Source organism: Acanthisitta chloris, unplaced genomic scaffold, assembly GCF_000695815.1.
Source record: "Acanthisitta chloris isolate BGI_N310 unplaced genomic scaffold, ASM69581v1 scaffold4764, whole genome shotgun sequence".
In the NCBI taxonomy this organism is placed as follows: domain Eukaryota; kingdom Metazoa; phylum Chordata; class Aves; order Passeriformes; family Acanthisittidae; genus Acanthisitta; species Acanthisitta chloris.
The window spans coordinates 49036-63087 of record NW_008670843.1 but is presented as its reverse complement, the minus strand read 5'-3'; positions in this window follow the sequence as shown (position 1 = coordinate 63087).

Sequence of the window (14052 nt, the reverse complement as noted above, 5' to 3'; positions counted from 1 at the left end):
AATGATTTTTACACTTCTTTTTTTTCTTTTTTTGGATGGCGTTAATATAGTCTGAATAGAAAAACCTGACCTAATGCCTAAGCACATTAACTTGTGGCAAGCCAAACTACAGTTGATGAAAACACGATAAAACTCCTACTGTCTATTTGGTCCTGCCCCAACAATGACAAATTTACTCCTGGATGAATCAGACTAAATGTATCAGACCCTGAAATACACAGCTGTCAATGCACAACCTGCCTGTTTCTCAGATTTTCAAATGCACATTTGGTATTTGGATGAGCACACTCACTGGTGGAGCAAGAATTTGTTCCAGACCCACTACCTGAGCTTTGCCTCTCTGCAGATGTTGTCTGGAGCCTCAGATTTCACTTCAGACAAGTTTCTTCATAAACAGTCTTATATGGTGAACAAAAGAGTACTTACAAATTGAGAGCTATAGGCACAGTGTCCTTGAGAAGATGGTGGTGTTGCTGCCTTTGCAGAGTGGACAACAAATTCAGGCAGTGGGCATTGATGTAATGTTTTGTTCATGGGAGGCACTTGTGGGAACTTCCTACATATTTGGAAGGCTCAGTGATGCCCAGTTACAGCACAGTGCTTAATGCCTTGCAAATAACAGCATGTGCTTGAGATGAACTCCATGTACTTTAACATTGGCCACTTGGAAGCTAAGCATCGCATTAAGTTAGTCAGTTGGACTCTTCCTATTAGTAAGGTGAGAAAAAGAGGCAGCTAGGAATATCTGAAAGGAAGTGATCCCATGTCTGCAGTAGATGAGACACCTCCATTTTTCTCAGCAGTGAAACCAGGCAAGGGAGCCCTGGTGATTAGCTGAGACTGCCAACCTAACTTTCAGATGGCTAAAATTAAATTAAGTGAATCCCAGCCTCAGAGACAGGAGTATTTGTGCCTCGACACTCCTTCGCATGCAGGACTTGTAAAAGCACGCTTCTTCCAGGCTTTAGACAAGTTTATACCAAATTTGAAAAGTCTATTCTCAAATAAAATCCTTCTGAGGGTTTGGAAGTCCAAGAAGAGCAGATTCTTACTGGTGTGGGCAAAACTCCCTAGCATGTGAAATAGATTAGCTGGGAAGGAGCTTTTAAAAATGTAAGATTTTTAGGTTAATGCAGCCTCTTGATTTTCCCTAGAACCTGTGCTCTTAAATCCTCCAGGAGCATTTGAAAACTCCCTATCCAAATCAAAAAGAAGTATTAAATATATGAATCCAGGAAAATTAAATTCGGATTCTGAATGAAGTTTAAGTCACAGGACCTGCACAGTCTGTCCCAGGATTCAAAAGTATTTAAAAATGCATCTAGATGAAAATTTTCAAATAATTACACAAATAATGCCAATATGTCTTTGCAAATCTATGCCTCAATTTCTACCTTATCTCATTCCCTTTAATGCAAAGCAGCAAAAGCATCAAGTAATTTCAGATTGTCTGCTGGCCTCTGTGATTAAAACATCCCATTCATATAAAGCAAATGTTTATGATAGAGTGATGGTTTTGCATGGCTTACTGTCTAAAATGAATGTTTTGGATCATTCTGGTTATGGATGGATTTATCCGAGGTTTCTTGATTAAATCAATGTGTTGTTTTATTTTATTTTATGACTTTATTTTATTTAAGCATCTTACTAATAATCATCAGTCTGATTTTCTCATGAAGATGTTTTGCATTCATTTTAAGTGTGTTTGCAGACCAGAAATGCATACATATAAACAGTGTGAATTTCTGGAGAAACTAATGATGGGCAATTTTACCACCAGTTTTTTTTTTTTTTTCAAAAGTCTGTATGCTCTGTTTCTCAGGGAAGAGCCTGGAAAGGCCAGTTATTTACAGGGACAGAAAAACATTGCAAACATGGAAAATAAAGTCCTACTCCATTGTGTAAAACTCCTGTAAATGCATAAAGACTGAAAACCAGTGATGGGGAAAGGCCCTTCCTCTGGGAGCAGCACGGGCAGTCGCGCCCCAAGAGGGAATGCTCCCAGCCATTGCAAAACCAGGGTGCATTGCAGTAATATCCTCTAGTCACCCCTGTTGCAAGCTGTTGCTTTGGGAACACTGCAGCAGGATTAAACAACACTCTCAAACAGATTACCCAAGGCATGGCTGCAGAACTGTGCAGGTTGCTTGGCTGAATTGGTGGCAGCAGGTATTGCCTGATGTTCGTGCACCACGGCTGTGCAGTGGCTCTTGCCAGCCATGCTCTGCTCCCTGGGTTTGTGGTGCTCAGCATGAGCATCGTGGTGTGAAGGAAGGCTTGTGGACCTGGGTGATTTTGTCAAAGTCCCTATTCTCTGGCTGGTTTGGGATGTGCAGCAGCTAGCTCAGCATCCTGCAGGGTCCTGTCCAAGCAGCCTGGCTGCAGCAAGTGAACTGATTAGCACTGACTCATTAGTCTAATCAACTTGAATGCCCTCTGCATTCCTCTCAAAGCTCCTTCAAAACCCAGAGCTCAAGGGCAGATGAGCACTGTAGTGAAGGGGGAAGTATCATGTTTTACTACCAGATTTGAGAAAAATCCTATTCATAGCCCTTCTGGGACCATACTGCCTTCTGAAACATAATTTGTCTTCAGAGCTGAACCAAGGATGCAAGTCAGAATGACATGACCTCTGTGGAATCTGCATTTGCAAGGGGCAGAAGGGAAAAATCTGTATAACCACGAAAAAATGAGTTCAAATACAAAGGCAAGAATGCAGAAGTAGGATTTGATTTTTATTTTTCAAAGTGACTGTGCATTGGTTTTGTTTGTTTGTTTGTTTGCTTTTCAGGGGGATAGGCCTTTTAAGGATAAGAAGGAAGTCTGTATGATCAAAATAAGCAGCTGTCACATCAGAGCAGTGACACCAGTAGCTCTGGTCAGGTTGGTTTGCTCTTCTGTGCATTTCATTCAAGTGGAATTGTAATAACTAATGAAGAAAGGACTGTGAGGCTCCTACTGAATCAGCACAGGCAAAACTCTCCTTTTAGATAAGTAAATTTTACCTGAGTAAGACCTCAACATAGACTGTAAAATCTGGTCATGAAATCCTCAGCTAAGCTGGTAAGAAACCAAAATCCTTCAGACAGACAAGTAAAATAGGATTTCCAACCTCCATAGTTATTCACATACTACTAATGAGCTCTGGCACCTGTGGCAGAATGGTTAAAGGAGTATTGATCTCCTGCAAAATTTGGTGTGTAATACTGATTTGCAGACACAGAGAGAATAATAAATCCTCCTCCCTTGTTATTTCCCAGTGGGCTGATCAGTTGGGGAATACGGGAAATGCAGATGGCATTTCCATTTCTCATTTTCATCCATCTAGTGGTTATTTGATGGACCATCTGATCAGTGTGACTGGTTTTATTTCTTTCTCCCTTTTCACAAATAATGTCATTGACTGTTGATGTTTGACACACTCATAAAGCAAAGGTTTAATGAAGGGAACTAGTTATAAACAGGTCCTTGCTCCTGAGTAGAATGAAAGCAATTCCTTTTTTGGTAGTTTTAAGAATAGCCAGTGCTGTTAAACATACTTGTATTTCAATGCATATTTTTCCTGCTCTTTCAAATGTTGCTACCTCTTTCACTGAGAGTGTTACAACCTGTGTCTGTGGGCAGGACTGTGAAGCAGTTTTACAAGAAGAAGAGTCATGAGCACACTCATACCACTTTCCCCAGCAGGAGTTAGATGTGGTCTTATCACCTGATGACACATTCAGCCATGGAGGTGAGCAAGCCACAGGACACCATTTAAGATTCCACATTTCTACCTGTCCCATCAGGGTCAGACCCCCCCAGGAGACTCCCTTGGGCTGATCTCACAGGCATCTTAGGAGAAAAATAAGTTTTGTTGTCCTTAGGGAAAACCACTTCTGCCTTTTCCTAAGGGCTGCTTGTGCCATTACAATCTGGAACAGGGACTTGAGTCAGTGACCTTGTGTCATATGCCTGACCTCTTCACCTCCTTTGGAAAAGCTACCCAAATTTGGCCAAATGATCAATGTCTATTAAAAAAAAACCCATTCTTACATGATCCATGGAGACTTCTGACTCCAGAGCAGAGCTCGAGCAATAAAGATGAAGCATGAGACCATGTGCTGGAGAAGAAAACAAGATGTTCATTAATCAAGTGCTGGGAACAGAGTGAGAGGGGTACAGCAGTAAAAAGTAGCATGCAGTTCTTATAATTAAAGGCTGTTTCAGGATGCATATGTACAGAGGGAGGTGGGGGAGTGAAGTAATATTACACAAGCAACCTTAATTTATACATGCCTTACTTCTGGAGGGCTCAACTTGGTAATTCTGCTGCTGCTCTATGGGCACAAGAGTGGGGTTTATTTTCTATTGTATAGAGCAGTTCGCTGCCTTTCAGTTCCCTGTATTTCCCTGGCTTTAAAAGATTTGGAATATTTGTGACTGCCTTGTGCCGAAATGATGTGATTGCAGAGCTCTTTTCAGCTCAGTGGAATAAATGAAAGGTTGGGCTCACCACGAGCAGTTGCTAAGAAAGAAAGAAAGAAACCCTATTTTAAGCTGTTCCACAGAAGCACATATTGCCTTGATTGGTTATTGATTCCAGTTTCATTATGGAGAAAGCACATTTTTAGCCACAAACATGTGCAGTCACACGTTGAGCTGCAAGTGTGAAAACTACATCAACTGTAAGGCTCTGCTGTGGGCTGTGCTGAGCCCAAGAATCCAAAAAGCTGAGGACCCACATTTCCCACTCTAGCAAATGCCACCATTCTCTTGAGAAAAGTTTTCTTGGCTCCTGCAGTGATACTGAGCTTTGGATTCAATTCAGTTAGGAGTCGGTTGTGACTTGGATCTTGCAGGCTGTCCCTGGGCTGGTAAATGAAACAAAGCCTCGGACTGTTTTGGACATTGGAGCGTGACTCTCTATTCTGCAAAACTGTTGGACTGGTCCAGGGAGTGGTGGAGTCTGCATGAATTATTGCCCTCCCGGACACTGCCTAGACATGGGAGTGCAAGAGTTTAAGAAGGTGCTGCAGGCTCTTCTGTACAGGATGGCTTTGGTGTCAGTGTGCATGGGCATGTTCAGTGTACTAAGAAGCTGTATATATGTGCATATATATAAACATAGGCAGCCATACATTCCAGAAATATACAGCTAGGCAATGCCTTACATATCTGTGTGAATGTTGGTAGATTTATGAAGAAGCAAACTTGTACAACCTGCCTCAGAGTGCATGGAAAGAAGAGATGCTGGGGCTGCACAGTTTTGGTTCTGTTTTTACCCTAGCTAACACAAAATGGAGGTTTTGTGGCAATTCACTGTTAGCCAAGGGCAGGAAGAATACGGGCAGTGAACAGGAAAAAGCTGTCGGACACTGAGCTTTTGATATACCCTTTCTTCAGAGCTGTGCCAGTTTAGTCGTTAGCTGAGAATAAATAACAACAAAGTACCTCCTGAATCAATGTTTGTAGGAACAGAGCACAAGGTCAGGCACATTTAAAAAGGACGTTTTTTTTCCCCCGAAGAAAGCCAGAGTCTGTGAAAATGAACAAGGGAAAGACTTGGAAACTTAGCTATTTCCTGAAGGCTTTTCCCATTCCTTCTCATGCAAGTCAATGTGTTCTTCGCCTGGATGGAAGTGGGTATTTCTTTTTTCAGAAGTGCTGGAGATATCTTATTTTCCTTTTGTAGGAAGGTTTTAGACCCTGCAAACTTTCTTTGTTTCTTGCCCTGAAAGAACTGGAATGTGGTCACTTGCACGGGCTACAAAAGTTACCTCACAGAATCACAGAATATTCAAGGTTGAAGAGACCCACAAGGATTATTGAGTCCAACTCTTGGCCCGGCACAGGACATCCTCAAGAATCACACCTGCCTGAGAGCATTGTCCAAATGCTTCTTGAACTCTGTCAGTCTTGGTGCAGTGACCACTTCCCTGGGGAGCTGTTTCAGTGTCCAAACACTCTCTGGGTGAAGAATCTTTTCCTAATATCTAACCTATACCTACCCCAATGCAATTTCAGACCATTCCTTCAGGTTCTGTCACTGGTTGCCAGAAAGAAATGGTCAGTGCCTGCCTCTCCACTTTCCCTCATGAGGAAGTTGTTTATAGTGATGAGGTCTTCCCCCAATCTCCTCTTCTCCAGGCTGAACAGACCAAGTCGTCTCAGCTGCTCCTAATACGGCTTCTCCTCAAGGCCTTGCCCTCTCTTGGATGCTCTCTAATAGATTTATATCTTGTATTGTGGCACCCAAAACTGCACACAGTATTCAAGGTGAGGCCACACCAGTGCAGAGTAGAGCAGGACAATCACCTCCCTTGACCGGCTGGCGATGCCTTGCCTGATATACCCCAGGACATGGTTGGCCCTCCTGGCTGCCAGGGCTTACTGCTGACTCAATCTGTTTGGGCTTGTTTTCAGAGGCGGCTTGAGAGGAGACATGAAAATGAGAGAAGGCGAAGGAGACCTCTCAGTGCCTGTTGGCACTGGGCTGCTATTGAGACAGTTGTTTCTGAAATTCCTCCTCGCTTGTGTTTCTAATTGTATTTTAGGGACAACGAGTGCAGGTCTGCAATACCTGTCATGTGCTTATGCTGTTACACCCATCTGTCTGTCCAGAGCAGCTGGGTACCTCAAACTGTCTTGTTGGTTGCCTGATCCATGTTGAAATCTCCTTTCTGCCTGAAGTAGGAATTGCAGACCTCAGCCTGTGCTGACCTGTGAGTCTGAATGATTGTCCATCCAAATTCTGATAATCCATTTGTCATCGAAGTCTGGCCAAAGTCTGAAATGACAGTTTTCTGGCCTGCAGATCCAGGTTTTCCTTTTGTGGTTGGCAGGAAAAAAGGCAGGTTATTGCTAGAAATTTGCCCTATATAAAACTGGGATATGGCCAAAATGCACATCTGGATCCATATTACACCAGTTTAAATCAGCCCCATCTCTCATTCTGGTTTCCCTTAGTATTTGGTCAGTTGATCAATCTTCCTCTTTGGTCCAATGAATATTGAATCATGTATATAAAATCAAACAGCTCCAACATGAGATTTGGAGCCATTCTCCCCAGCCACAGTACACAGCTGTGTAATGACTGGTGGAGACTTCAGAGCCATGTCAACCCTCTGCTCTGACTCAACACCAAGGTTTGAGCCTAGACTTCTCCCACACCCATGTTGTAGGGTCCTGAGCAAAGGGATATTCTTTTCTTGGTCTTGTCGTGTCGTTTCAGTCCCACCAGCTGAAGTTTGTCTGGTTTTGAAGACTGTCTGTGTTTCTGTGTCAGGACTTGAAACTGGCCTCCCAGGCGATGGACTTGTTTGGAGTTTCATTGTCCAGAGCTATTCCCCAGGATAGTAGATTTGACTTGGTGAGAGCTGTTTGGAGGGAGAAAGCAGAGCTGGGAACTGAGGAGTGTTGCTGGGTTCCAAGATCTCTGTTCTTGCCTAGTCCTAGGAAGGGTTAGGTCTTGCATGAGGGTGGGGAGCCTGATTTCTTGGCTGAGAACTGAGAATTCACTGGGCAGTAGAGATACGAGGAGGAACATGGCATTGCAATGCTAGTGTGGACTTGAGGCTCTGTTTTCAGGTGCCTGGCCTTGGTACAATATTAGTCAATACTAGATTCAAACACATCTGTGTTATGGGGTCCTACTGTCTTTAAATAAGCAAGAGGATAGATTTTATATCTGAAATATAATGCTATTCAGCAATAAGCTGAAACAACTGGCTTACACCATGTTTGCCATCATAAATAAAGGAATTCAGACCTTTGTTTTCGTTTTGAATGTACTATAACTCTGATTTCTGGAAGTACTTCTTGTTTTGATACACTTTAAACAGGGGGCTCAAAATCAAACTTACTGTCTCATGTTTCTCACTACTTCTGTAACAGAAAATAAATTTCCAAAAGCAAGCCAAGACCACATCAAAATCATATCATCCCATGTCCATTTCTGCTTAATGAGGCATCTTCATATAGATCAGTTAGCACAAACACTTATTCATTCATCCTTTCACTAACCAGTCAACCATAAAAATATAACTGACATTTAAATAGTGCAGGAGGAGAGAGAGGCAGGTTAGCCAGACTAGAGATAGGGCCAGTAATTCCACAGTGTAATAAGAAGGTTCTCAAGCACCATATGAATTAATTGAGGCTGAACTGGAAGATATGGGTTTTGCTAAGGTTAATAACAGCTGACAGCTTGACCTATTCTTGCAGTTTACTCTACCAGCATCAGTCCCAGGCTCTGCTTGTTTCTTCTCTCCATCTAAAGTTTAAAGATGGTGACAAGAGAATTGAGTGTTTATGGGTAAGAATCAGGGGGGAATGACAACAAGGCAGGTATCCTGGTGGGAATCTGCTATAGCCCACTCAATCAGGATGAAGAGGCAGATGAAATACTCTATAAGCACCTGAGAGAAGTCTCACAATCACTAGCCCTTGTTCTTGTGGGGAACTTCAACTCACAGTCATCTGCTGGGAGTACAACATAACAGACATAAAATAGTCCAGGAGGTTCCTGGAGTATAGAAAAGCTAACTTGCTGACATATCTGGTGAGAGAACCATCAAGGGGAGGTGCCCCACTGGATCTGCTGTTTGTGAACAGAAAAGGGCTGGTGGGTGATGTGATGGTCAGAAGAAATCTTGGGTAAAGTGACCATGAAATGACAGAGCTTTCAGTTCTTGGAGAAGTAAGGAGGGGTGTCAGCAGAACATGCAGAGGGCAGACGTTGATCTGTTTGGGACACTGGTTGAGAAAGTCCCTTGGGAGGAAGTCCCAAAGGGGTCCATAAAGGCAGGACATACTTCAAGAAGAAAATGATAAAAGTGCAGAAGCAGATTGTCCCCAGGTGCTGAAAGACAAGTCAGTGGGGAAGAAGATAAGAGGCCTGAATGAACAGAGAGCTTTGGCTGAGAGTCAGGTGAAAACAGGGAGCTTACAACCTTTGGAAAAAGGGACAGGCAACTCAAGAGGACTGCAAGGGTGCTGTGAGGTTATGCAGGGAGTAAGTTAGAAGGGCTAAAGCCCAACTGGTTCTTAATCTGTCTGCTGTTGTAAAGACAATAAAAAGCATTTCTACAAATATATCAGCAGCACAAGGAGGGCTCAAGAGAATCTCCATCCTCGTGGAGGGTAGCTCATGGCTTGGACAACTGCACAGTTTGCTGGGTAGAGAACTGGCTGGATGGCCAGGCCCAGGGAGTGGTGGTGGATGGAGTTAAATCCAGGTGGTGAATGGTCACAAGTGGTGTTCCCCAGGGCTCAGTTTTGGGGCCAGTCCTGTTTAATATCTATATCAACAATCTGGACGAGGGGATCGAGTGCATCCTTAGTCCGTTTGCAGGGGACACCAAGTTGGAATGTTGATCTGCTGGAGGACAGGAAGGCTCTGCAGAGGGATCTGGACAGTCTGGGTTGATGAGCTGAGGCCAGTTATATGAGATTCAACAAGATGAAGTGCTGGGTCCTGGACTTGGGTCACAACAACCCTGTGCAGCACTACAGGCTGTGGGCAGAGTGACTGGAAAGCTGCCTGATGGAAAAGGACCTGGGGGTGCTGGTCAACATGAGCCAGCAATGTGTCCAGGTGGCCAAGAAGGTTTGTATCAAAAATGGTGTGGCCAGCAGGACTAGGGCAGCAATTGTCACCCTGTATTCAGCACTGGTGAGGCTGCACCTCGAGTCCTGTGTTCTGTTTTGGCCCTCTCACTACATGAAAGACAATGAGGTGCTGGGATATGTCCAGAGAAGGGCAGCAAAACTGGGGATGTGTCTGGAGCACACGTTTTATGAGGAGTGGCTGAGGGAACTGCGTTTGTTCAGCCTGGGCAAAATGAGGCTCATGGGAGACCTTATAGTACTCTACAACTACCCGAGACAGTAGTCAGGTGGGGGTTGGTCTCTTCTCCCGAGTAACAAGCAATAGGAGAAAAGGGAACATACTCAAGTTGCACCAGGGGAGGTTTAGATAGGATATGAGGAAATATTCTTCATGGAATGGTTTATCAAGTGTTGAAACAGGCTGCACAGGGAAGTGGTGGGGTCACAATCCCTGGAAGTACTTAGAAAATGTGAGGATGTGACACTTAGGTACATGGTTTAGTGGTGGCCTTGGCAGTGTTAGGTTAATAGTTGGACTTCATGATCTTAAAGGTATTTTCCAAACTGAACAATTTTATGGTTCTAAATGCCCAATGCTAGATTTAGCCTCTGCACAGGATTGGGAAGTACCACCATTTGCATATTGCCCCTGAGCCCTGGTCCCCACTGCTGGATGTACCCAGGCACACAGCAGGGATATGTCCACCTGGCTGCCCAGGGTTCCTCACCCCTGCTGTTGGAAGCTTGGGGAGAATACTGATGGTGGAGCTAATGGGGCGTGAGTATTGAGGTTTGTCATGTGGATATTACAGGATATGAGTATGTTTACCAGCTGCTTCTATGACCTGGAGTTAGACTCTATCTACAGGGGTCCATTAGGAGACTTTTCATACTGTATTATTCTTAGAGAAAAGACATTGAAACAACATAACCCCAAACCAACTAACAAACCTGAAAACTATAGAGTAAATTACCATAGGGAAAAGGCACTCTCTGCTCAGTGCCTGCTGGTAACGATGCTTTCTTGCTCTTCTGTTTGTTCTAACCTAGTGGTTCTATGCAGGTAGCATAAGGCCAGAAGCAAAAGGATCTCACAAGTACCCATTGACTCCAGATGTGTCAGGTCACTGTGGATTTGACAACTGTTATCACTGACAATTATCATGTTGCAGCTTACTGTGACACAAGCAAGACTAGCTTGAAGTCACGGGTGATGTGTATGTTTGCAATACATTTTTAAGTTCACATCTTGAGCTCTGGGTAAGGGTTGAAGGCACAAATTAACCTTGCCAGGCTGGAACACTGAAAAGTGTTTCTTATGGTTGCTGTCTCTGTAAGAGCCACCAGACTGTCCAGCTGGAGAGAAGAGGAAGGGACAGGCTGAGGCCAGTGTTCCTCTTTAATGCCAGGGTTGGGCCTCTTCATCTAGGACACCACATGCACCAGGATAACCATACAGAGGTTTCAGACCTCCAAAGCTAAGGCAGAAATAAGGTTTTGGTCCTGAAGTAGATCTAAGCATAATCATGGGTTGATGGTAATATAGGCAAGGTGCTGATGTTGGGAATCTCTTCTGTTTGGGTTCTACTTTACAAAACACAGTAACAACTACAGTGGTGTTGCCAAGGTGTGGAAGGCTGAGGTACTATGCATAGGATTCATCATGCCACTCACTGGACGAGGTCTGAGTTTCCCTTTGCCATCTATGGAAATCAAGGTTCATTTGGCTGACTCTATCTTAGGATATGATGGCTTTTCTTCTGGAAGTACCTCTCTCCCCTCCTCAGTTAGAAAAAATGTACTGGAAACAACTTGCTCTGACCTGGACATGTTTCCTATAAATGTCTAAGTGAGACCAGATGGTTCTTACCACCCATGTAGAAAGGAGACCTGCAATGTGAGCTACAAACAGGAGCAATGTATCCTGGTCCTTGGCTTGTACTGTTAATCCTTCCATGGAGCTGCCTTGGCTTTCCAAATTGCAGCAGAAGTGCAACTGGCAACAACTGAAGTGATTTTTCTTTAATACTTTGCAGTAGGTTGTATTAAGCAAAACCTGCTGATATTAAGGGATCTTCTGGGTGCCTTCTACAGGTACTTTTTACTCTTGAAGGCTGACTCTCCTATAATTACTTGCATCCTCCTCTTGTATGCAAAATTGAGTTGGCTTGCTTCTCTTTGTGCATCTTCTCTCCCTAATCTGCACAAAGCCAGCAGTACAGATCTCTGTGCCTTTGCTGTCCTGCCTCTTTTCCTATTAATTTCAGCACAATTTCAGCTTTGTGCTTGACCCTGCTTGCTCACTCTGATCTGGGACTCCCTAGCAGCTGCTACAGCCATGTCCTGATGCCAGCCAAGATGCATAGGTGCTGCAGCAATAGCGTGACACTCACTTAATGGATCTCTTTTTTTGCCATCTTGTGGGAGGTGAAAGCAACTTCCAAGCAACTTCTCTGTAAGCTCTCAGCCTCTTCAGGAGCATGCTGCTAATGGGCTGATTCCCAAAGGCAAAGATCTTTCCCAGCTCCCATTTGCTTGGATTTTGGGATCTCATGGATTTCCATGAGATGTGTGGGCACTCAACACTTCAGATTAACAAGCTCTCCCCCTGCCAAAGCAGATATTTGCCAGCACCCACTATGCTCACATGGGAAGTGCTGCTTCCAGAAATCACCCTCTTAGAAGCCTCAATCCTGTGCTAGGGGTTCCTGCAACTGGGTCAGACTTTGCACTTATTTATGGGCTGGGAGAATAGTTGTATTTTAGTCAGACCTTCTATGAGCCTGAAGGAAAACAAAGCTGAACATCTCCTCCCAATGTAACCAACAGGTCCTATTGTACAGTGGTTTTGTCAGCAAGTCGTTCAAGATCTTAATCCCTTTTAGCTATTAGGGGGAGCTCCGAGGCAGGGTGAGACTGGAAATAGGAGTGATTTTCACTTGGATTTTCATCTTTTCTTTTCTCTAGTGCTGTAACCTTATGAAGAGGCAATGGCGTTTTGCAATGTGTATTCCATTCACTGCTGCCTGCTTAAAATGAGGAAGGTGGAGAGTAAGAAGAAAAGACTCCTTTAAATCCGTAGAGAAGCACTGGTGCCTGTAAGCCTATTTAAAGAAGTAGCAAAGCCACTTTATCTTGTTGATCTATTTCTGCATTGTAATTTATGCTGCCATTCACACAGTGTCAGAAAGCTATTGTAACCCCTTGTATAAACCCACCCTGTAGACTTGAGGGGTTTGAGTCCATGGCTTTGCCAGCACTAGCATACTGGTGCTAGGATAATAACAGGTTTCACTCTTAAAAGGTTTTTTGGGGGGGCTAATGTACAAGAGGAAGAATTTTAATGATTCTCAACAGACCACCTACTTAGCTCTTAGCAATAGGCAAGCTACAGTGTATGCATCCTGGTAGAGGTGAGTTTTGAGAAGAGATGTGTAATATGAGCTAGGAGCTTTCACAAATGGTTTCTGGAAAGCACTCCATGGAATACCACATCAGTGAGATATCTTAGAAGAAAGCCCAGACTGGGAAATTGCTTCAGAGCAGCAGCTGCAGCAAACTTACCATTTCTTTGGGCATTGCCACTCATGAGAAGAAAAACTAGATGAAAGATCGTTCAGGGGGATAACACATGCTGGGAGCAACAGGGGAATACACAGAATAATGCCATAAAGGAAAGATGCTTGTGGACAGGTTTCATCTCAGCTAACACTAAACATTTAGTCATCTAAGCTCTCTTTGTGGTCAGCAGAGCATGGCACTTTGAAGCCATGATGCATCTGACCTATTTTGGGCACTAAACTACCTAGGATGAGGTGAATTACACTTTATACGTGCCTATTTCTTCCTACAGATACTGAGAGGAGCTTCAGGCACATAGCATAGATACAGAAATCTGTATTTTAGAGACATCAAAGGAGGTGAGACAAATTCACCTTTGCCTATGGAATGGGACTATGGGAGAGGACATTCATGGCCACATAGCATCCTGTGAATCTGGGACAGCATCTTGTCACCCTCTGCCCTTGTCTCCAGGAGGGACAAGGAACCAGAACAGTAGAGGATAGAAACCAAGAAAGGAAGAGGGGGAAAGAGAACAGGGATCTTCATTTCAGCCATGTTATGTTTCAGTTCTCACTAAATGCTGCTGCAAGGAATATGGGAGATGTAGGCTCAGGAGAATGACACAGAAAATTAGGAATGGAAGAATGAGGTTTACAAGTTTCACTAAGAAGTGAGCTTTTTCATGAACAACCAACATTATTAAAACATTGACTAAAAAAAGAACAGTGACATTTTATTATTACTATTTTGTTCTGAAACTGCATTCCAAAATATTTATGGACTATCTTAAACTCGCTTAAATGTATATTTTGCACTGCAAATCAGGTTTTGCATGAGTGAAAAAAGAAAGCTTTTGTGATGACTGCAGCACAAATTTCTGTGAATGGTTCTTTGAGA